The sequence below is a fragment of the Manis javanica genome, chromosome 9 (genome assembly GCF_040802235.1).
Source record: "Manis javanica isolate MJ-LG chromosome 9, MJ_LKY, whole genome shotgun sequence".
NCBI lineage: Eukaryota > Metazoa > Chordata > Mammalia > Pholidota > Manidae > Manis > Manis javanica.
In genome coordinates this window covers 114,767,049-114,789,483 of record NC_133164.1, presented here as the reverse complement: position 1 = coordinate 114,789,483, position 22,435 = coordinate 114,767,049, and the positions used below count along the sequence as shown (strand labels likewise).

At 42.3% G+C, this 22,435-nt stretch overlaps 1 long non-coding RNA gene across 1 annotated transcript in view; it reads left to right on the top strand.

Annotated features, from left to right (window-relative positions):
* The first annotated feature begins 17,289 nt into the window (after positions 1-17,289).
* LOC140843555 (uncharacterized) overlaps positions 17,290-22,435 on the top strand; it is a 257,008-nt gene continuing 251,862 nt past the window's right edge. The window contains exon 1 of the long non-coding RNA XR_012121404.1: positions 17,290-17,740. This is a non-coding gene — a long non-coding RNA (uncharacterized lncRNA). The remainder of the gene's footprint in view (positions 17,741-22,435) is intronic.

The window sequence follows — 22,435 nt, the reverse complement described above, 5'->3', positions numbered from 1 at the left end:
CGTGGAACTTTATAATAAAGATATATATATATGAACAAATAAAAAATGTCTGCTAAAAAAATAAATAACAATATGGGAAAGGAAACTTTTAGTGAGGAAGGCCGGCAGGGGGAACCACACAGACTGAGTCAGTGAGAAGAGCTTTTAAATGTTGAAAGAGAAAAAAAAAAGAGGGCTGAGAAAATAAAGGCCTGCTAACAACTAGGGAGGCACATAAAAATCAATGAGCCATTGATAATGGGTTTTTATGGCTCTATTTTTTAAAGAGAAAAATGAAGGGAAGAAATTTGGGAAATTGGGAAATAATGACAGCCTGGTTAAAGTTGTTATTGATGAAATGGAGGTAAGAGGATGCTGGTCTCAGGGTCTGAATGAATGGCTCACTGTGCGGTTGGGGAGGGGCATCTAATGAGGTCGTGTCGGGATGGATCATCAACCTGTTCTAATTCAACATCATTCTTAATGACATAAAAGGAGTGAATAATACATGATTGAAGATTGTATAGGAATTGAGTTTACAATTGCTTCTGAAAACATTGCCAGTAGAAAAGAACCATAAAGCCAATGGATTTAATAAAGGCAAATATAGATATATAAGCCAAAATAAAATCCTTTGCCAAACCAATAAGGCAGCCAAGAATATTAATAGAAGAAGAAGGGAAGCAAATATAACGTCAAGTTGATATTGGCAGGCAATTTAACTAGTTATGTACATATTTCCTTATCCTTATACTCTTATACAGAGTAGAATCCTTAAAGACACTACACATGGTATCAACTGATGTCAAAATAATGATACCTCTGCAGATAGGCTATCTAGACAAGAGAAATGTAGGTCCAGTCCTCAGCTCTGCAGATCTGGATCATATACTTGGTTGTTATTAAATAAAGTTTCAGATTATTCAAGGGAATCCTAAAGCTCTATATTCTGTAGCATTCTTGAAGGAGTGTAAGGAGGAAGAAAAATTACCTAAGGAAAAGTTTCACATGACAATCTAGAAACGGGGACAATTAGAGAAAGTGAGCAAGAAAGTAAACAGATGACAGAATTTCAAGAAGGAAGTGGTAACCTGTACGAAATGATACAGAAAGGTCAAATAAGATAGGAAAGAAATGTTGCTATTGAAGTTGGCAATTAGGATGTCATCTATGAGAATGGACGGACAGCGTTTGTGCAATGGCTGGGGCACAGTCTGGATAGCTGTGATGGATGAGTGAGCAGTTGTTAAAAATAGAAAAAGCAGACACAAACTATTTTTCTAAGAAGGTGAGTCCTGATGAGAAAAAGTGAAACAGGGGTACCAGGAGAAAGACATACAGGATAAAATATGATGTCATAAAATTGAAGATATTTGTTGAAAGTAAAGAGTTGGTAGACAGGAAGAAAGGACCTTTCTATTAAATTCCTACTAATTTTTCATAACTGGGATTAAAATTCACTCCCTTTGTAAAGCTTTCTGATCGCTCTCCTGACTCTATCCCTGGAAAACTTAGGTGATTTCTTCTTGGTGGGTCATCTCCGTGGTTGCATACCTCTTCATCCACACTGCAATCACTCTCCATATTATATCTTAATACTTTTGTCTACTCCACTAGATTAGGTCTTTTAGAGCAGAGCTTATAAAGGCCTCCTCAGTTTCTATCAGAGTGGATGTCACATCATGTTTGATTAATAAAGGTGTCTTAATAAGTGAATAACGTAATGCAGGGTTGTTATGGTATTCTAGGCCCTACAGAACTTGCGACTAATATCTCATCTCAGAACCAGCATAATGATACTGGAAAACCAATAACAAGAAAGAAGCTAAAGAAGTAATAAGGCATAAGATCAGAAAAATAAAACACAAAGTATGAATCAAAATTTAGAACGGAGCCACAGTGATGAGTAGACTAAAGCAAATGCCAGAAAAATTAGTGTATAAATTGCTGAAAATCAAGGATCCAGAGAATAGAAGTTAAATCACAAGAAGAACTTTTGAAATTCTGAGCTTTCCTTTCCTTCTTACATCAAAACTCCCAAAATATGTAAGGGAATGGTTCATAGGCCAACAATTGATATAATTCCATTTCAGTCTAAAGAGCTAAAAGAAATTTGCTTTTTTAAATATGGATACAAGTTGAAAGAGGAGTAGGGATTTTTTGAGAACCTCTTTCCAGTAGTTTTAAAAGGTGAGAGCTAGTGAAAAGTCATATGGAGAACATAAATGGGAGATGCTTTTATTTGAAAAGATAAAGTTGGTAACACCAGGAACAAAAAAGAAATTTTTAAAGTAGTTAAGGTCAAGATGTTCAATAATGGACTTACTGTAAGATCTCATGGTCCTTTCACTTTATTTAATGTTAAATAGTAGCAGTGAGAATGTTAAGATCTTTGCTGCCATCCGAATGCTTGACAGACTGTAGAGTCAACATCACATGTTTATGGCCCTAAAGTCATATGCAGCTCAGCTCCAAGTTCTTCGGGCTTTTACCAGACTCAGAGCACAGAACACAATTTGAAAATCAATGGTGCCAAAGTGCAAATCAGCTGTTCCCCCAACTGAGCTGATGATCAAAATCATCCATAGTTAAGGGATGTATGCAAGCTACTTACAAAAGCGTTCCTGTAACATGCTACTTAAACTATTAGCAAAAAAGGTAAAGTCATAACTCTTGTTGGTCGCTATGCTAACACTGAAAATTTTCTGGCAAAAATTGTAGATGTGGGGTGCATTTATGAAAAAATAACCTTGGAACTTTGACTTTTAACTCATTACTGTAGACAACAAGCTAGATATCTTAGTCCATTCAGTCTGTTCTAATAAATTACCAGAATGGGAGTCTTACACAACAAAAATTTATTTCTCACACTTCTAGACACTGGAAGGCAGAGATCAGGATGCCAGCCAAGTGGGTTTTGGGAAGGCCTTTCTCAGGGTTGCAGACTGATGACTTCTCCTATCTTCTCATGGAGTAAAGGTAAAGAGAGCTCTCACCAGTCTCTCTTATAAAGGATTCATCCCATTCATGAGAGCTCTGCCCACATGACCTCACTACCCCCAAAGGCCTCACCTCCTCACACCAGCACACCAGGGGTTCACAAACATTCAATCCCTAACACCAGGTATCCTCTATGTGAAGGAATACTCAAATAAAAGTTTGTTTAGCCAGTAAGTAATGAAGGATGATTACATCTTTGCAGTTTTAACAATGAACAAGATTCTTCTTTCCCTGTAATTTAGCAGAAATAAAGTTAATCCTTGCATTTTCATTAGCAATTAACTTTTTAGCCATGAGGTGCTATTCATTATGCTTGTCCACTTTTTTTAATACAGTCTTAAAAATATTGACATCTACATGATCAATTTAATAAGGTGCCATGTGGTATGGGAATTTTGAGAATGTGGTACGAGTCTATGTAAGCCTTATTTTAAAGAGGACTCTTCTTTCCTTAAGTCCTCATCCCATAGTGCTTGCAGGGGACAAACATTGCTGGAGATAAAAGACTAGACCACAGGACCCCTCAGGATACATTAAGTTGCCACCTGTCTCTTTATGGTTTCTACCCCCCGCCAAAAAAAAAAAATTACGGAGAACTTCTGGGAGAACTAGAAAACAATACAGAAAACAACAAGGGAAAATTTTATCTACAGGAAACCAGGGCCTCAGCATAACTTAAAACAGAGAATACCCAGACTTTACATAATGGTACCAAAGAAAAAGAAATCCCCTTAAACCCAGCTTGTGCTTGCACCTGCTCACACCCCATCCGCACAGCACTCTCAGGCTTTGCAATGAACAAAGGCAAATGGAGAAAAAGGTATAGGACATGAGAAGAGAAAAGAAACAAAGGGCCAGTGGATGATCTAAAACCACTGCCAGAAATACTGAATCCACCCAAAGTTTGCAAATACAAAACCAAGTGACCAGGTGAAATCAAATATAGAAAAGGGAAAACACTTCAATTCTGCATGATTTGGAAGGTCTGTCTTCAAAACAATTGGTTCTGGGGGAGACAAAAGCAGGCAGGCAGGAAGAAGCCCCTTTTTTATTTGGGTCATCAAGAGAAAAATTTAGGCCCTGAAGGACAACATGAACCACCAAATCAGAGACTCAGTACACTTCTCCCTTCGGCAAAAAAACAATACCAAACAAAAATATGCTACCCTTTCTGGAGTTTGTTCATGCGGATCATGGGAAAACTGATAAAATCAGCCCTGTAGGTGAGTTAAGAATATTGCATTTTTATTCACTTACTGGTTTCAGTAATTGCACTGTGGTCTTGTAAGGTGCGAGCATTAGGGGAAGCTGGATGAGTGACATATTCATGTTGTAACTCTCCAGGCCTAAATTATTTCAAAATAAAATATTAAAATGAATGTTGCACAAACAAAAAGTTACTTCTGCAATTACTCATAGTCTAGAAGTGGGAAAACAGCACAGCCCGTGTGCTTGTCTGGAAGAAAAAAGGTAAGAGACACATAGCCATGGACCCAACAGATGCTGCTCCATGAGCCAGAACCCAGCAATGACCACGTTTGCACACTCAAACATATTCGGGACCTCCTTGCTGGCTGAACCCCCTCATTCTCATATGTTCCACTCTCTTCTTTTGGCCACTATTCCCTTTTGTCTGGATTTTGCCACTACTTCAAGTAGGCCAGAAGTATAATCACTAGGCGATCTGCTTCAGTAATTAACAAACCCACAGCGCCCTAGGAGCCAGCTGAGAGAGGCAAGGATTCTTTTATTTCATCCACACAAAAACAGTTTGGCTTGGAGTCTGTGGATTAATTAAAATGAAGTAATCAGAATAAAAATAGCCAAGTTTTTACTTTGTGTCAGGCTACAAGCTTCCCCTATGCTACCTATGAGTACTGCCACCCTCATTCTGGAAGCAGGGACACTGAGGCATGGAGACCCGTCCGCAGCCCACACAGCTATGAAGTTAGAGGGGCTGCAGGATTTGAACTCTGGCAGGCTGACTTTAGAGTTTATGCGCTATTCTGTTCCGATAGTCCAATACCTGATACTGTTTCTGAGGTAGAATCAAAAATACATGTTCCTTTAAAAATGGCTGCCAGCCTCCTGTTGAATTGCTGAGCGTCTACAATAGTATAAGACATGCTGAATGTCGGCAGTGTGGAGGCACACCTAAGGAACACCATCTTTTTCACAATACTAAGGATTTGTGGTTCTTGTTGAAAGATATAAACTGGGTCAAGGATAGGAAAGCACTGAATGTCTTAGGAGATGAGAGGAAGGGAATGTTTTTCTGAGGCAGAAGTTGGGGACCTCTGGCCCTTGAAGGATGGAAGGCATAAAAATAATAAAATTAAGGCCTGGAACTAGTGAATTCCAGGAAGAGACAGCCCCACCCTCTTTCACCCCACCCCAAGGAACACCTGAAGGAGGAGCTGTGGGAGCACCTGTCTCACAGAGTGTGTGCTGCTCAGAGGCATGACAGGGGTGAGTCAAGGTGAGATTTTGCACCTGAAGGAATTGAGTTTGCAGCAAAAGGCTGCAGACTCCTGCACAGTGTCTCACAGTCCATCTCACAGTTCCCTTGGATACCCGAGGAAGAAGGTTCACCAGATAAACCTGGCTTGCCACTCTAGGACGTGGATTTCCATCCAGAGGCAAGGAAGCCACGGTCAGATAGCCTCAGACGGAGACTAGGTTGGACTTGGTGCGTTGCGCCTCCACACGGGCTCTGACCACAGGCTCTGTCCTCATCTCTTGTGGAGTGAGTGTTACTAGATTTAAGTTTGTTTTCCCTTGATCCACATTTTGCACAAATTCTTCACAGGGGGGTTACTCTGAGAAACTGTGACGGAGGAAGTTGTTACCGCTAATGGCTCTGAAAGTTGTTAACTTTAATGGATTAGAACTGGAGGCATTTTAAACTCAGTGATTTCAGGTAGCAGGAGAATGGAGCCAAAGACGTTTGGGGCTCTGGCTGGAAAATTTCAGAGTTTGAATCACATTAATGCCTTTTGATCAAATCTACTGAAGGAGCAATCCAAGCACACATCCCGTCATTGCCCTGCACCCAGGATGCACTGGCTGGTTGACTCATCTCTTTTTAAATATGTTCAGATTTGGGTAGCTCTGCTTGAAAATCAGAGTGAGTTTGTCCCTTTGCGTGAACAATGTATATATTATATTAGTTCACATTCTTCTCAAAAAGAATTAATAACAGAATGGATTTTTCTGTATGCACACTTTTCCACCCACGCCCATGGATGCCCAGAGGGGAACTGTCCACACACAGCCAGGCTTTGTTCTATGGGCAGTTTCCAGTTTCTTTCATGATTTTGTCTAAGAGTCCTCAGGTCACCTCACCCAGCCAGCTGTGCTTGACTTTTACTCCCCAATAAAGGGTTCTCTAGGATAATATCACCTTTGCAAAGGAAAATGAGTTTCTCTGGTGGAGAGTATAAAAAAGTAAAACAAGTTCTTCTCCTGAAAAGAACTGCCCCTCATCCTGAAGTAGGAAAGTGGGTGGCTTTGGGGGAGAGAGGGAGGTGTTTCCTCTAGTCCTGGGATTGTTGGGATGCACAGATTAGGAAGAGGGCCATTTTCAGGCCGAGTGTTTGGCTAAGACCCCAGACTCATCCAATCCAGCTGAATATGTTCAGTTATGCAGCCATCTGGGCGGTCCTCAGGGCCCTGCCTCCTTTCCTCTGAGAAGGTAAGCACACAGGTGGAAAGGGGAGGCCCCCGCGCCTTGGCATGCAGAGCGTGGGTAGGTAAAGATGAGGCTGAGGGCCCCGAAGTCCCAGCCCCCCTGATCCTCGGCTGCCCGCAGAGCCAGCCCATGTGGCCCTGTCTGCAGAAAGAAGCATCTGCTGTGTGTGTGTAGGCCCCCCACTCTGTGGTGCTTTGTGCTGACAGCCCCAGCGAGCTAGCACAACAGCGCTCAGGGTGGTCATAAATTCCAGCAGTGTGAAGCCAGGATGTTTTTACGCAAGTCCTTCTTTCTGAACCTGTTCCATGAGCACAAAAGTTGAATTGATACCCGCCGTTACTGCTTCAAGCGGGCTCAGAGGTCTCCTCGGGGCGAAAAGAGCAAAGAGTCGGATCCAAAGCGGTCGGCTCACGCACTCCCAGGTACTGCGGTCCGCAGCGGCCCCGGCACCAATGGCTTTCCTTCCTCCGGGGGCTTGAGAGACCGCGGAGTTTCTCCAGGGCCCCCAGACAAGCCCCTCAGAGGCGTCATTTGTCGCTTTCATTGTTTTCATTTTTAAGTCGTTGCCTTGAGAATTGGGAGTGTTTACTTTGAACTTTCACTCTACACTTACTGCTTTTTGAAAGCTGTGGACAGATCAGAAAGTTTGTTGCAAAAACGTTATATGGAACCCCACTGGTATCAGGAAAAGAGTGATGTATCATAAAAATCAGTTTAAACAATACCTCCTTGTAAAGATGCTTGGTCATTTTGTAGTACATTTGTGATACATTAAAATTATAGTCACTATTTAAGATTAAATACAAACAGTAAGTGATATTAGCCGACTTCATCACTAATATCATAAAGTAAATGTACTTGCACAGGAAAGAGCCCTTGGATAGTAAGTTAGGAAAAACCATGACTTCCGTCTTAATTCTACTGCAATTTGTTTTGAAACTTAGGCAAGTTAACTTGACCTTTCTCATCCTCGGGATCCTCTTTTGCATAAATGATAAGTTATAAATCAGAAAGAGAGCTGCCTACTGGGAAGGTTTTCACCTGAGGAGTGGCCTGTGCTAGGAGCCCACATCTCAGGACAATGGCAACTGACTCATGTCTCTACTGAGCCCTTGTCATTCATTCATTCATCCAAGTGACATTTATTAAACACCTATTGTCTACTAATTCGAATAATCAGTGCCCCAGGCACAGACTGAAGGACTTAAAGATGCTATTCCTGACCATACAGACTAACAGAATAGTAAAGGGTAAACGACTAGAGAAAGGATCAACGGAGCAACCATATCAGAATAACTGGTAAAGAGTTGCAGGGTGTTTCAGTATGAAACAGAACACATCAGTGGCCATCATGGACAGGTATAATGCCTTAAATACATTGAGCCCCAAGGCTGGTTTGTTCAAACTAGTCCTGGGCACTGGGGTAGACTGCACATCTAGTGGAGATTAACCATCCTAGATGTGTAAGGAGAAGGATGTTGGAGCTGGCGACCAAACAATGAAGGTGGCGTTGGGGGACCCAACAGTGGCCAAGACCTGACCTCTCTTAACAACATCTTGTGTAGGATGTTTGGGTGATACGTATATAATTTAAGAAGGAAAGCAACCAGAGTAACCTGGGAATAAAGGGCTACACACATCCATAGGCACAAAAGGAAAGACTGGTTCTTCCTGGTTAATTAGAACTTCCTATTAAGAGTGACATTTTCCTGGGACTTGACCTGAGTAGGTATTCGCAAGTGGAAGGGAAGGGAAGAGGTCATCCCTACGAAGATAAGCATGTGCCTCTGGCAGGGGCAGTCACAGTAGCCCAGAGCAAGGTCGCTGGGGCAATTAATAGACTGACTTACTGAGGGGGCAGGACTCAGATACAGCTGGCAGCACGGGCTTGATGAAAACATCAAAAAATGATTACACAGTGTATTTTTCTATAAGCCAGTCAGAAAGAGTTTCAATGCTGATAATGTCTAATAATATAAAATACCAGAAAGTAATCAAATAGGTTAAGAACTGAGTCTAAATCACACTGTTTCATTTCAAGAAGCATGTCTCTTGAGATAATCTGTTCATTTTCATTTGTTGGAAAATGACAATTACTTAATCATATTATGTAAGGTAATACTTCCACCACAGTTCCCATGATATTTAAAGGAGATATTATTGGCGAATTATAGTTTTTACTTCAACTTTTGTGCATAATGGTATTTCTGTTTTCTGTTCTTCTTAATAGGCTTCCGTTCTAGCTTTGTACCTAATCAACTGTTGCTCCAGGACCAAGCCTCTGCCCGCCTCCAGATTAGTCTTAGCTTTGCCTCAATCCCTACTTCACACACATGCTATGTTCCATTACTTTAAAATTAGTTGTTATTCCCCAAACATATTTTTCTCTTTCCTATCTCCATGCCCCCTCCACCTGGATTTTCCCAAATTCAAAGTCTACATCAACCTAATCACCTTCCTCAATTACCTTTATCAATTCAAATGCCTTAAATACCTAAAAACTATGTTCCTTTAAGCTCTTAGTACAAAGTATTATTATTATTTCCATAATTCAAGTTTAGTATCTATTGTGTTTTCAAACATCGGGGCTTAAAGCTACTTGCTAATTAATATATAATATTTACCTAGTAATGGGATTGGAGTTTAACTCTATCAGCCAACATTTATTACTGACACAGTAAATTGTATCACTCATGCTATTATTATAAAAGAGTATATCCCTGTCTACAAAGAGTCAAAGTATGCTGAACTCAGTTCATGTGACAATTGATTTTCCAGAATTAGTCACAATCATATGGCATGTACTTATGAATTACCTTCTTTAGGAGGTGAGGAGGCAATTGTACTTGTCTCTTGAATACTAACTAAAAACCCATTGTGAAAGCTCAGTGAGTTGTGGCACCTGTTCTCTTTTCTCTACGGAGACAAGGCACCAGTTGTGCAAGTGCTAATAATGCATACAAATTTCTGCATAGCATCGTTTGTTAACACTGACTCTAAAGTAGACTTTTCTTTTTTACAAGAGACAAATAATCAGCACATCGGTACACCAGCTCTTCAATTCTAGAATAACTGAGTCAACATACGTGATGTTGTGGAGGAAATAGGTACAGCAACACGCTACAAAAATACATATGACTCAACTTGCAAATTTAAGGTGTTTTGTTTTTTAAATAATATATCAATCAGGTTTTCTCTTTACTGGTATTTGAAAGTAACAAAAGACAACAATAAATTTCATCTAAATCCCTAATCAACCTTACAACCTCCCTTCTCTATAAGGTGTGTATGCAAACAGAGAGAAGGATTGGGGGATAGGGAATTTTTATTATTGAGAAGTGTAGAATGAATTCATGAGCAACAGAAAAGCAGATTTTCACTTCCTCCCATTGCTTATTTTTCTTAAGACATATTGTTCACAAAGATCCCACCCCTTACCTCAAGCACTTCTTGACTCCTAAATTTCAGGGAAGAAGGAATCAGAAGATATCAACAAACCGTCCAATATTAGATAATAAGACTCAATACTACACCCAAACAAAGAAAAAAACTACCTTATTTTTTACAAGATCCTATCAAAATGATCTTAACTCTGATCCAGATTCTTCCACTAAGTAGCTCTGTATCCTCAAACAAGTTATTTCTCTCTCAGCTTCCTTATCTAAAAATTAAACTAGGGTATTTCTATATTCTCTTTTGGTTCCACAGTCCTACCTATCTCAAATGCATGGGCATCCTTAAGTCTCACAAAATGTACCTGTTTTCTTATCAGACAATTCTCTGAGTGTGAATCATCTGAAACAAAAACACCTGAGAAATTCTACTCCAATAACCTCTCTGATCTTATAATCTCATCCTTACAATTCTCCCATGATTTAATACATACCATTTCTACTCTTCGGTTGCAAGAAACCTAAAGATTCTTGAATTCTCCCTTTTTTTTTCTCCTAATCCATAAGCTCTTGGCTGGGCTTCTTGCCCTCTCAGCCCCTCTTAAGACACTCAATTGATCATCAATTCCATTTCTTTCCTCTCAGGTCTCTTCATTCCCTTGTAATTTTAATTTTACTACACTTTCCTAGTAAAACTCTTAACACAGAATCGATGCCAGTGCAAATGCAGATGGCTGAGGATCGCGGGAGGATAGCATACAACCATGCAGGTTGATTCCCCAAGAAATTTGTGGCTTCCTTCTGTTCTAGGCTATGGGTCTCTTCCGTTCCCTCCAATAAATATTGTGTTTTCACAGATGTCTTATACTTCATACTCAAACCCTCTGTCTGCAATTATCAGCAGAAAACTTCCCTCCAGTATTACATTTTTAAAAATGAGACCCTCAGTATTGACTGACGTCAACTATCCAGTGTCCATCCTCCAGGCCAATCTATATCCACACCCAAGTTCACTGTCAGGCCTCTGGTCTCTCTTGACATTCCCCCAACCCCCATTCAGCTCTCTATCCCTCATCATGGCACCCAGGACGCTTCACCCTTGGTCAGTTCCTCTCTCTACTGCATCCGCAGTTTCCTCCTTTCCGCTTCTTCCTTTCCCTTATCCTCTGCATGGACGCAAGTCTCTCCTCTCCAGCTCCCACCAGCTATGGCTCCGTTTATTGCTCCTACGTTTGTCTCCAATTAACGAAATGAAGGATAAAGATAAAAACAGGTGTGGAGAAAAAAACATTAAGAAATGGATTGTAAGAAATGTAGTGGAGGGTGGTTCCCCTTTTAAATATTCTAGACACAGTATGTTTCTTTGAAATTTGATTTAAAAAATTAAATAAGATGAGGGAGCAGGCCCAGCTAGGCAAATATTCAAGAGATGTCGTGGGGGAGAGAATACGGAGTACTATGACCGCAGTAGTGGAGTTTTTCCAGTGACTTGGAGGAGAGTGGAGGAGACCACTGTGGCTGGAGCAGATTCCGTGAGTGACAGATCTGTGGCTGAAGCGGTGTGACTTTATAATCAACGTGACAGAGGTTTAGGACCAGAGAGAGATTTCTGTCTGAAACGGGCAGCGAGGAATGAAGAGAACGCTTACCCAGATTCAGGCCCAGTGGGACGAGGGCTGAGGGAGAAACCAGCTTCTGCCTGAGAGCCTGCGGAGGGAGCAACATTCCTGAGGGAGATTTGAGCTTCATTTAGAGTCAGGTGGAGGTAATTTTTAGAGAAGCAAGCAAGGAGTTTTATTTCTGATGGACCATAAATTCCAGAGGGCTCCCTGGAGCAGATTCAGGAGTTCGGGAAGATGGAAGCAAGAGATATAATAAGGGATATGCAGAGATGCAGTGATGAAAACAAGGGAAATCCTAGAAGCCTGAGACTCCTTGTGGTGATTGACAAAAACAGGTACTGGGCTTAATGAGATTAGTTCTGGCTGGTCTCAAAGTAGGTAGTGGCAGCCAGACTGTGGCCGGAAATAGGTCCACTTTCTGTCTCTGACAGAGCTGGGAGGCCTGAAGGGAAGGCCTCAACCTGGTGCGTGGTCTTATCCTTATGAATTCCTATTGCTTTGTTGTTGTTAATGATAACTTTGGTAGAAAAAAATATATATTTAGTTTAAGTATAAACGGATATCCTTGTGATCAGAATAAAGTTTATGGAACTTTTATTTTCAAACACTTAAATACTTATTTGGAAACTTCAAATACCCTTTTACTATATTCATGTTGTGCTGGTTATAAATTTGCATTGTTTCAATGGTTTTAGGTTCTGTAAAGCATCTAGTCCCCCTTGGCTGCTAGAATTCCCACTCTTGAATCCATTCCTTCGGTGGACATCGTGTCATACTGAGACGAGCGGAGACAGCTATCATTCACACATGAGGAAGCGGTCCAGTTCCGCCAAGATGATGCCACGATGTTTATATGGGCAAGAGAGCACTGGGAGGAATGCCTGGGAGGGGAAGGGGCAGGGCGCCAGCAGAGGTGGACATCCTAATGGGCAGGTCTGGCCTCTGTGGGGGAGAAAGACAGAAAGAAAGCTCCTAGAAGGCAATGTGTTTCGAAGGTAGTTTGAGGAGACAGAGGGGGACTCCTCAAACTTAAGTCTCCAGCCAGAGGTGTACTCTGTCTTCTAGGAAAGAGCCTGCCTCAGTATCCCTGGCCGGGAGTGGCCAAGGGGAGTGGCACTTTGGTGCAGATGCCACAGAGGGCTCAAAGCACTCCAGTTGAGGCCGTCAGTCTGAGATGCCAGTCCTCTCACCTGCTGCAGTCACTCAGCATGCATTTTCAGGTAAGTTCAGTTAAATATCATGCAGCAAAGGCATTGGGTATTGCAAAGACAAATGCAGAGATAGAAGAGGGTGTTGAGCTGTGCAGATCCAGAAAACAGAAAATATCCTTTGGGCAAAAATGGGGTTATGAGTTGAATTGTGTCCCTCAATATTGATATGTTGAAGCCTGAAACCCCCAGTCCTCAGAATGTGGCTATATTTGAAGATACGGTCTTTAAAGAGGTGATTAAGTTAAAATGAGGCCTTTAGGGTGGGTTGGGCCCTTGTCCAATCTGACTGGTGTCCTTATGAAGAGAGGACATCGGACACACAAGGGACACCAGGGATGTGTGTGCACAGGGAAGACTGTGTGTGGGCAGAGTGAGAAGTCACCATCTGCAAGTCAGGCAGAGGAGCCCAGAGGGGGCCAAACCTGCCAGCACCTCCGTCTCAGACGCTGAGCCTCTGGAACTCTGCGAAAACAAATTGCTTTTGTTTCAGCCCTCACCTTATGGCAGCCCTAGCAGAGTCATACAAACGGTCTTCTGGACGGTACTGCCTCAACAGCTACTAACGGGAGGCCTAACTACAAGCATAACGTACCACTGTCGTGAGCTGCTTGAATTTTCTTCCATTGTCTCACTTATCTTGGGGCTATTTCAGTGACACCTCTGGCCGTACAAAGGTCTAAGGTCACAGTTATTCTAAGCAGAGGGAGGAAACGCAAGAGCAGAGGCCCCAAGTGGGGAAGAAGAACTGACGAGCAGCTATCACAGATGCTGCAGGGAGGAGTCCTACAGGAAGTGCAGTGCTCGAAGGGCCTCCGTGACAGCAGACTCACCATTAGTGGCCGGGTCTGCTAGTGCCGCAGAGGGTGGCCACAGGGCGTGTCGTTTCCTCAGACCCGTCCATGATGGGTGCATGTCGGAGTTGTAGAACATGACCTCTTCACGTGTGCCCAGATGATCTTCAGATGCTTTTTGTAATTGTATTTTGTAGAGTTTGGTTAAAATGCAATTTAGTGGGATTTTAGTGGTCTGGCAATTTATAATAATCCTCTTATGTAAAAATAAAAAGGGTGGAAGAATGCAATTTGTGACATACCTGGAAGCTATGCAGAACACTGTAACACCTTCTTAAAAAGCATCTGATTCTTTCCAACTTTGCTCAAGAAGCAGTGCCCTTAATCTCCCAAACTTATTAAAGCTGGTATAAATACAAGATAATATACTTGAAAGGGTTCTTATACCTAATTTAGTAAAAGCAAAAGAGATTTAGTTTTTCCTTTTTACGATGGAAACTCTGTATGAGTCTAATTAAAGACAAAGTTTGTTCTTCCTAGCACAAGCTGAGAATTACAAAAATTAACACCTAAGGCCCATGTTAAGTAGAAATAAGTGCAGGTCAGAAATAGCCACAGTAATAAGTACAAGTTTAGAAATTAATGAAGTGAGGGTATGTGTGTAGCTTCATCCACCCCCATCCAAGGATTATAAGGTTTTTAGTTTTCCAATACCAGAGAACGTACTGGGCACTGGCATCTTACAAGGTCAAACTGCAGACCTTTATGGGTGCATTCTTACTCCAGGTAAGAGTAATCAAACACATGCTGAGGGGAAATGACTGCTGGGGACCATTAAGTGTACCACTCCCTCAAAGAGCAGTGACTGTCAAACATAAATTGCCTGCAAGGGGAGGGGTGGGGACATGAGGGGGGGAACTACCCAAGAACAGCACCAGGTGGGTCTTGGAAGCCCTGCCCACAGTACTTCCAGCAGTACAGCACAGCCAGCAGGAAAGCCAAGTGGCTCACAGCAATGACCATGGACTTCCGAGAATCGTATAAGGCAGTGCCTCTGATCCAAGTGGCTGTGCCCAACATTGCCACCATCTTAGATACCATGGCCACGGTCCTAGGAGTGCCCCATGCCGCACTGGACTTAGCGTCGCACTGGACTCAAACTCACTGTGACTAAGCTGCATGTCTGTTAGCACGCTGTCCGCCAGCCTACCATCTCCAGAAATGCAGAGGCTACTAAGCCCTGCAGGGGATGTAGATCCTCCAGATGCCCCGCCCCTGTTCCGTGGTGGCCCCTGTGGCCTGTAGGGAGAGAATGGGGGACATTCCCACTGGTGCCTGGTGTACAGATGGTTCAGTAGGGCACCCTGCCCACATGGACCAGTCACTATTCAACTGGACCCAACACTGACACCATCTGGATGGAAACAGGAATGAACCGCAGCAGCCAGTATTCAGGACTCAGAGCAGTTTGGCCGGTAATCATCCATCAGGTGCTGACACCCCTGGCGATCAGGAAGCTGACGCCCTAGCCCAGCTAGGCATACGCCCTAGCAACTGAGTCTTTGGTAGATACAGTAGATTGTGAGCCTAAGAAGAGTGGCCACTGTAGCATCCTGGTAGGATGGCCTATTGCCATGGGTGCCAGATTGCCCTTGAAATACAATGACTTGGTTAATGCAGTAACAGCAGGTCATACATGTTCTAAACAACACGCAAGGCAACTGCCAAAGGAATCTGGGGCCATCCAGCAGCTTTCTCAACTGGTGAGCAGTTGGCAAATTGATTACACTGCCTCCTTCCTGTGAGTGAGGGTTCTAAATATGCCCTGGCTTGTTTGGACGCTGGGTCTGCCCTCACCCAAGCTTTCCCTTGTCACCGTGCAAACCAGGCTGCCACCACATGAGGATTAGAGAAGCTGAGTACCATGTACAGATGTCCTTATCAAACACAGTAACAGCGGGCCACATTTGGACCGTCATGATGTGCAATACTGAGCAAAAGAACATGACCATGAATGGAGGTTCCATCTACCTGTAATAACCAAGCCCCAGGGTTGGTAAAAAGGCAAAACGGAATATTAAAGCAACAGATTAAATTACTAACAGGTAAAACCACCTTGAACAGGTTACTAAAGTACTATTCCAGGCTTTAATACATTTGATTAATCAACCATAGGACCTGTTGTCCCACATGCCAGACTGGGACCCCTGCCAAGGCACCCAACGCCGTGAAGGTATGGAAGCTGAAAGGCACGACCATCACCCCAGCTCTCACTGTGGATCAACATGCTGTGATGCCGAGAACACCCAGCCCCACCACCCCTGGGAAAGGTATTATCCACTGAAATTTGTGATGGGATGTGCCCCTGGGATGGGTGTTCCTTAAATGGGTAATGAGGAACTATTCAGTCGCCACTGGGCTCCCGAACCTGTGGAAATGGAACTCACACCACTGTGAAAGGGGAGTGAGTGGGCTCCTGTTCCAGCACATCTCACCCCATCCCTTCACATGTGACAGTGCTGCCTCCCCAGCCAACACATATGGTGCTCACAACCAGGCCAAGTTCCTAAAGCTGCAGCCACGTGAGCACCTCAGGGTGGGGCCAAAAGTATAATTCTTACAGAGGAGGAAGATCTCCATACAAGTTCCCACTCAGTACCTGTCTTCTCACCCTCAGACCATGGCTCCTCCATAGTGTCTGGTCACAGGATGGCCACTGATGGAAATGCCTCTCCGCAGTGGGCCACTCGGCAAGCTGTCGGGTCTGTGGGTGGCTGACCCTCCGCAGCTCATCAGGATTGCTGTGGTGGGTGGGTATCACCGCCCCAGTGAGGGGGTCAGACTAGCTAGGACTAGTATTCTTAACCCATCTGATACCACTAATACCCACCCAGTAACCTGACCCGTGGCACACACTCTCAAAAACACTGTGCGTAGGGATTCTTTCTGTCAATCAGACTACACGGCCAGCCCATCAGGCTGCTGACCAAAAGGGTCCTAAGATACCACAGTCAGAACCATGGGTGGCAACATGGATTTGGGATAAATTCATGTGGCTTACCCAGTATTATGGACATGTGAGCACCCGGGCATCCCTATGATGGGAACAGAAAAGTCCCTACCAAATCCACCACCAAGCCTTGAATGAGAGCCAGTAAAGCCTGTCCTTACCGAACACGGAAATGTCTCTAATAAAAAAGCTGCCCTCCAGAATAGGATGCCTTGGATATTATTACCGCCTGGCATGGAGGCACCTGCGCCATTATCCAAACAGAGAGCTGGGTGTTCACACCTGACAAGTCTGCTAACGTATCTTTTTATCAAACCCCGTGAGGACACAAGTGAATGCCTGCCAGGTCTGACCCCCAGCCGCCGGGACTTGGTAAATCAATGGTTCAGATCCTGGAGCTCCTGGTGGAAATCCCGGCTACTTCCCCGGGGGAACGTGATGTGGATCGGCTTTCCCTTGCCGGTACCTGTACTGCGGCTGCGGCATCCGCCCCCAGAACAGCCGGACAGCCTCCCAGGGGTCCCCGCCCCGCCCGCGGGGTCCCTGATGACCCCTGACCCGCCCGGCCGGCGGGGGACGGGGCGGCGGCCGGAGGCGGTCCCGGGGCGGCACGCGGGGGGGTCACCGGGAGGACGCGAGCCAGCCCCGCGCGCTCCGCAGACCCCCAGCGCGCCCAGGCCTGGGGTGCTCTGCCTCAGCTCCCGCAGGGGAGCCGCTTTCTAGGGCGAAGGGTCCCCGAAAGGTGCCGTCGAGCGCGTCCAGGCCCGTCCGAGCCTGGAGAGGGAAAGGTCTCGGGGAACTTCCGAGGCTGCGGCGGACGGGCCGTGCCCGGGACAAGCCTGCAGGGCGTGGGCAGCCCCCTGGCTCCGGCCCTGCCCACCTCCGCCTGCCCGGCCGCCTCGCAGTCCACCCGGGCGCTCCTGAGCCGCAACCAGCGTTTGCTGCCCGAGGACCGGCCTCGCTGGAAATGTGACAAGTTCTTGGGAGAGAAGGAAAACAGGACAGGTCAGCACCGCGGGCCTCTGTAAAGAGCTCTAAGTGGAGGTAAAATAAACGCGTTTATTTTTCTTATTCTTTTTTTTTTAAATACACAGTCACCAAGCTGTACATTATATCCTTGGGACTTATTTCTCACTGGAAGTTTGTACCTTTTGACCACCTTCTCATTTTCTTATTTTTCTTATTCTTGATTGATCTAACAGGGAACAGTTTGTTCAAAATAGCACTAGCAGTGCACTCGATTAGGTGTGTTTAGTTCTGTATCTTATGTCTACATAAAGATATAATTATGTGGAAGTGAAGTGAATGACAGCAGTGGTACAAGAGACAGGAGGGAGAATTAGGATTATTTTGTTATTATAAGGAATGTATTTACGTATCTATTTGGACAAGTGCTTATCTCCTGTTTACATTTACACATTTTAGGAATAAGTACTCTGTTAAGTCATTCACTGAAACGTGCGTGCACATGAGTTTACAGACAGATGTACAACGCTGCGAAGAGGCACTGAATCATGGGCGATCTAGGACCAGAGAAGACAAGTGACCTCGTGCTGGATATCAGAGTGGGCAGATGACATCGAGGATGGTGGCCTTTGGGCTCTGTACACCTCCTTCATGTCTTTGCACCCTGTGAGTCCCCGGGAAAAGGAGTGGGGAATCTTAAAATTGACTTAAGATTTTAAAAACACAGGTCTCAGAACAAAAATTGGCAGAACAAAATATAGTTTAATTTTTTTAAAGTTGACAAATCAGGTAAAAGAGAAAAGACATTTTAATTTTCTTGTGAGAATAAAAGCTTTGCAATCAACATGTTTCTAGTGCAAAAGAATCCACTTATGTCAAAGTAAGAGAAGGAAATACTGACATGGGGAGCTGGAGGTTAAATGTCATATCCAAGAACCAAAACATGAGCCCAGAAGAGGGAAGAGGTCACAGTCCAGTCAGTTAGCTTTGTTGATAGCTGGTGCCGTGTTATCTCTGCGTTCTTGCGGCCCTGTTGCAAACAGTGAAAGACTCTTAAAAATAAATATGGATAAGTGTATATGCATATGTCCTGTGAGATGCATTTGAGGAAATAAATGTTGGAAGCAAAAGAAGTCTTTAAATTTGTGAATTCAAGATATGTTTTTAACCTTTCTAGAAGATCCAAATGTCCCATTATTTGAATAATACTCAGGAATGTTTTCAGGAGTTTTCAAGTGTTGGACTGTTCACTAAAAGCTACAGTTCTTTGTAAATACTTTTAACACAATTGCAGGTAGAAGATGAGAATGTTAGGTAATACTCTGATCTGAAAGCTAATATAAAATCTCATTTTCCCAAAAGCAATATTGATTTTAATAGTAAAAACAAATCAGAACAAGCACACAAATTGCTTTCATCATTAAAAGGGGGAAATGAGCTTATAATGGACCAAATGTACACTAGCACCAATTAGAAAGTGTTTTTGGACTCATCTTAACAATGCAATCAACAAAATCCTAAAATGAAAGATTTCCTTCATCTGTAATATTTATCATGAAATAAATATTACTCATAGAGCAATCATATTCTTTTTTGCATTTAAAACTTCAAACTAAGGGTGACAACTTTTAAACATTAAATATTTGTTGTATTTTTTAAATTATTAAATAATTTTATTAGTGTTTATTTTGCATCAATATTTTATTTAATGATTCCTATTAAAAATATGTACTTATCCACTAGAAATTATTTTACATTTTATTTGTGATGGTTAGTTTTTTGTGTCAAGTTGGCTAGGCTCTAGTACCCAGCTATATAATTAAACACTAATCTAGATATTCTTATGAAGGTGTATTGTAGATGTAATTAAAACCCACAATAAATTGACTTCAAGGAGATTGACCATGGCATAGGCGAACCTCATCCAATCAGTTGAATGCTTTAAGAGCAAAAACTGAAATTTCCTGAAAAATAAGAAATTCTGCCTCAAGCCTGAAACCTCAAGTCCCCACCCCCTGCAGACCTGTCCTACAGATTTCAGACTTGCCAGCCCCACTGATGACATGGCCAATTCCTCAAAATAAATCTCCTTATATACCTGTGATTATATCCATATAAATAGATAATTTATAATATATGAATACAGATAAAGTATATATAAATATAAATTAATATAAAATATATACATCTGTATATATAAATCTCTTTATACACACACACACATTCTATTGATTTCCTTTAGAGAGCCCTGACTGATACAGTATTTAAATGTATGATCTTATTACAGTATGTGTACATAATATTAACACGTATTATCTAAGTATTATTACATTTTTTTACCAAAAGTCCTTTAAAACTTCTAATTAACCCTGTAACAGAAAAAAAGATGTATTGCTTATTAGTATGGTTATTTCTGTGCATTTCTGAAGATTCATATGTGTCAGGAGTTTGGAAACATGAATAGGCATTTGACCATAGATAATGAAATAGAATGGAATCCAAAAAAACCAATCCGGTTAACAATATGGTTAGGGAACATTATTCTAAAGGTTTTCTTACAGACACCCAGGGAATACTGAGGAGAGGCAGTGGAAGTCATTGGAAGTGGGCTTTATTTCCTACTCCCAACTTCCAGTCCACAACCAACTGGCTGACCTTCCACTTGATTGACACATCACATCTCCATACACAACTTTATTTGGATGAGAGGTTTCACTGTTAAAATTTGAAAACCATTGCCTGACTGTGTAAGTTGTCATCAGCTTAGGTAGAAGGCATATGGACAATAAAAGTGAGGAAATGCATAGAGCATAGCGCCTCTCCTTCCTTGTTTTAAAGAAAATATCACAGTGTGTATTAAGTCTGAATTTTGGAGATTTTTTTCTTTTCTGAAAATTATTTTAAATGGAAAAGTTTTCCCAAGTCAGAAACTTCCTTCAGCATTTTTATGAAATATAGGTTCACAAGGAGAATTATTGAAGTTAATTGTACAAAAGGAAAATATAATCATTTTAGTGAGAAATCAGTATGAATAAACATGAAATTATCTATAATGAATGCTTTCTTCCCTCTGTTGTACTAATGTTTTCTTCCCTCTGTTGATTGCCTAAGAATCATATAGAGCCAGTATTCATCTTAGCCTTTGTAGCATTCTGCCTCTGTGGTTATGATTCTGTCAGGTTTGCCCCTCTAATGAAAATCTCTGTTTGGGGATTTATCATTTCATTTCAAGCCTTCCTTACAGAATGACACTGTGCAGACAACCTTCGCCTAGGAGATAGTTTCTTTACTGTCAGAGGAATGTGCCAAGTAGGTTTTTCACTATTATATGTATATTTTATCTTTCCATTTAATAGAATATTGTGTTTCTTTTTTCATAATTCAGCAAACTGATTTAATAGCTCTTTAGAATATTTGAACCCAAGAACACAGCAAGTCGTCACTCAACCATCATGAAAACAATGCACAGAGGTTTGGCTTTTTGATACACTTGAGTCTTAAGTTTCTAAATAATTTAATGTGACCTTACATTCTTAGAGAATGGAGAAATTTCCTGAGGCTAAGCCAGTTAAAGTTGCTTGGCATTTGTGCTATTTTGGGAGGTAATAAGCTATTCCCTCCTTGTTCAGTGTCACAGACCCCAGTGTTTACACCGTATTATAAAACCTGGTGACAGACAGCATAGCACCAGCTGGCAATGTGACCTTTCTTTCCCTTAGTGATTCCATACAAAGCAGACACTGTCTTTTTACTCCAACTCTCTGCCCTTTCCCTACTTACTGTCCTCACCTTAGCTTTCGTAGAATTAGTGAATTAAATGAGAATATACATATGAGATGCTGTGAAGTACAAATCCAGGGTGTTTATATTACTAGACGGCTGCCTAAATGATAAGTTTCCTTTCCTGATGCTATTTATTTAGCTGACAGGCAGCAGGGTACAGTGAAGTGTGTGCTGTGGTAACAGGCGACTCTGGATTTGAATTTGTGTCAGAACACCAGCTAGTGATGTACATGGGCAAAATGATTTGACCTCTCTGAGCTCCAATTCCCTCATCTGTAAACTGAGCATTATAAAATCCACTTCCAATTGTATTTTTATGAGTGTCAGAGAGTGTTGTCGTCCAATAAGCATTTAGTGCATTGTAGATGTAATAGTAATTGTAAGGATTAATTTTAAGAAAAGTACTGATGAAGGCTTTAATTTTGATCGTTTCACTACTTGCTAAGAGAGTAATGGTCTAAACTTGAACTTTTTCTTTGTCACATACAACTGCTGTAGGACAGGGAGGAAGCAATCACCAGGGATAACGTGGAATAGGGCCAGACGGAGATCTGCCTCCTGAGAGGTCCCTGGCAGGTTCTCAGAGTTCTGTGTTATTTACACACTTTTCTGCCTCTCTGTGGATAATTTTATGTTCGTTACTGCATTCATCAGAGTCTAATCAGTTGCAGAAAGAAAATGAGAGGAAAATATTTTTATCAATCCCTATTTTCAAAAACAGCACCTTAGTAAAAAGAAAAATTCCTGAGAAAGAGTTTTAGATTAATAAATGGAATACAGTTGTGGTGTCTCAGTACTAGAAAAACCAGAGGATTAGCACCAAAGAGGCCTGGATTTAAATTTCAGCCCTGCAATTTCTACTTCCCTTCCTTTATTTGAGTAATTATAGTGCAGGAGATGAACCTGACAAATATGGAAAGGGCCAAAGTTTCTGAGGGTGAAGGAAAATGGAACAATGTTTCATCAAATGACAGATCTTAAAACCTGAAC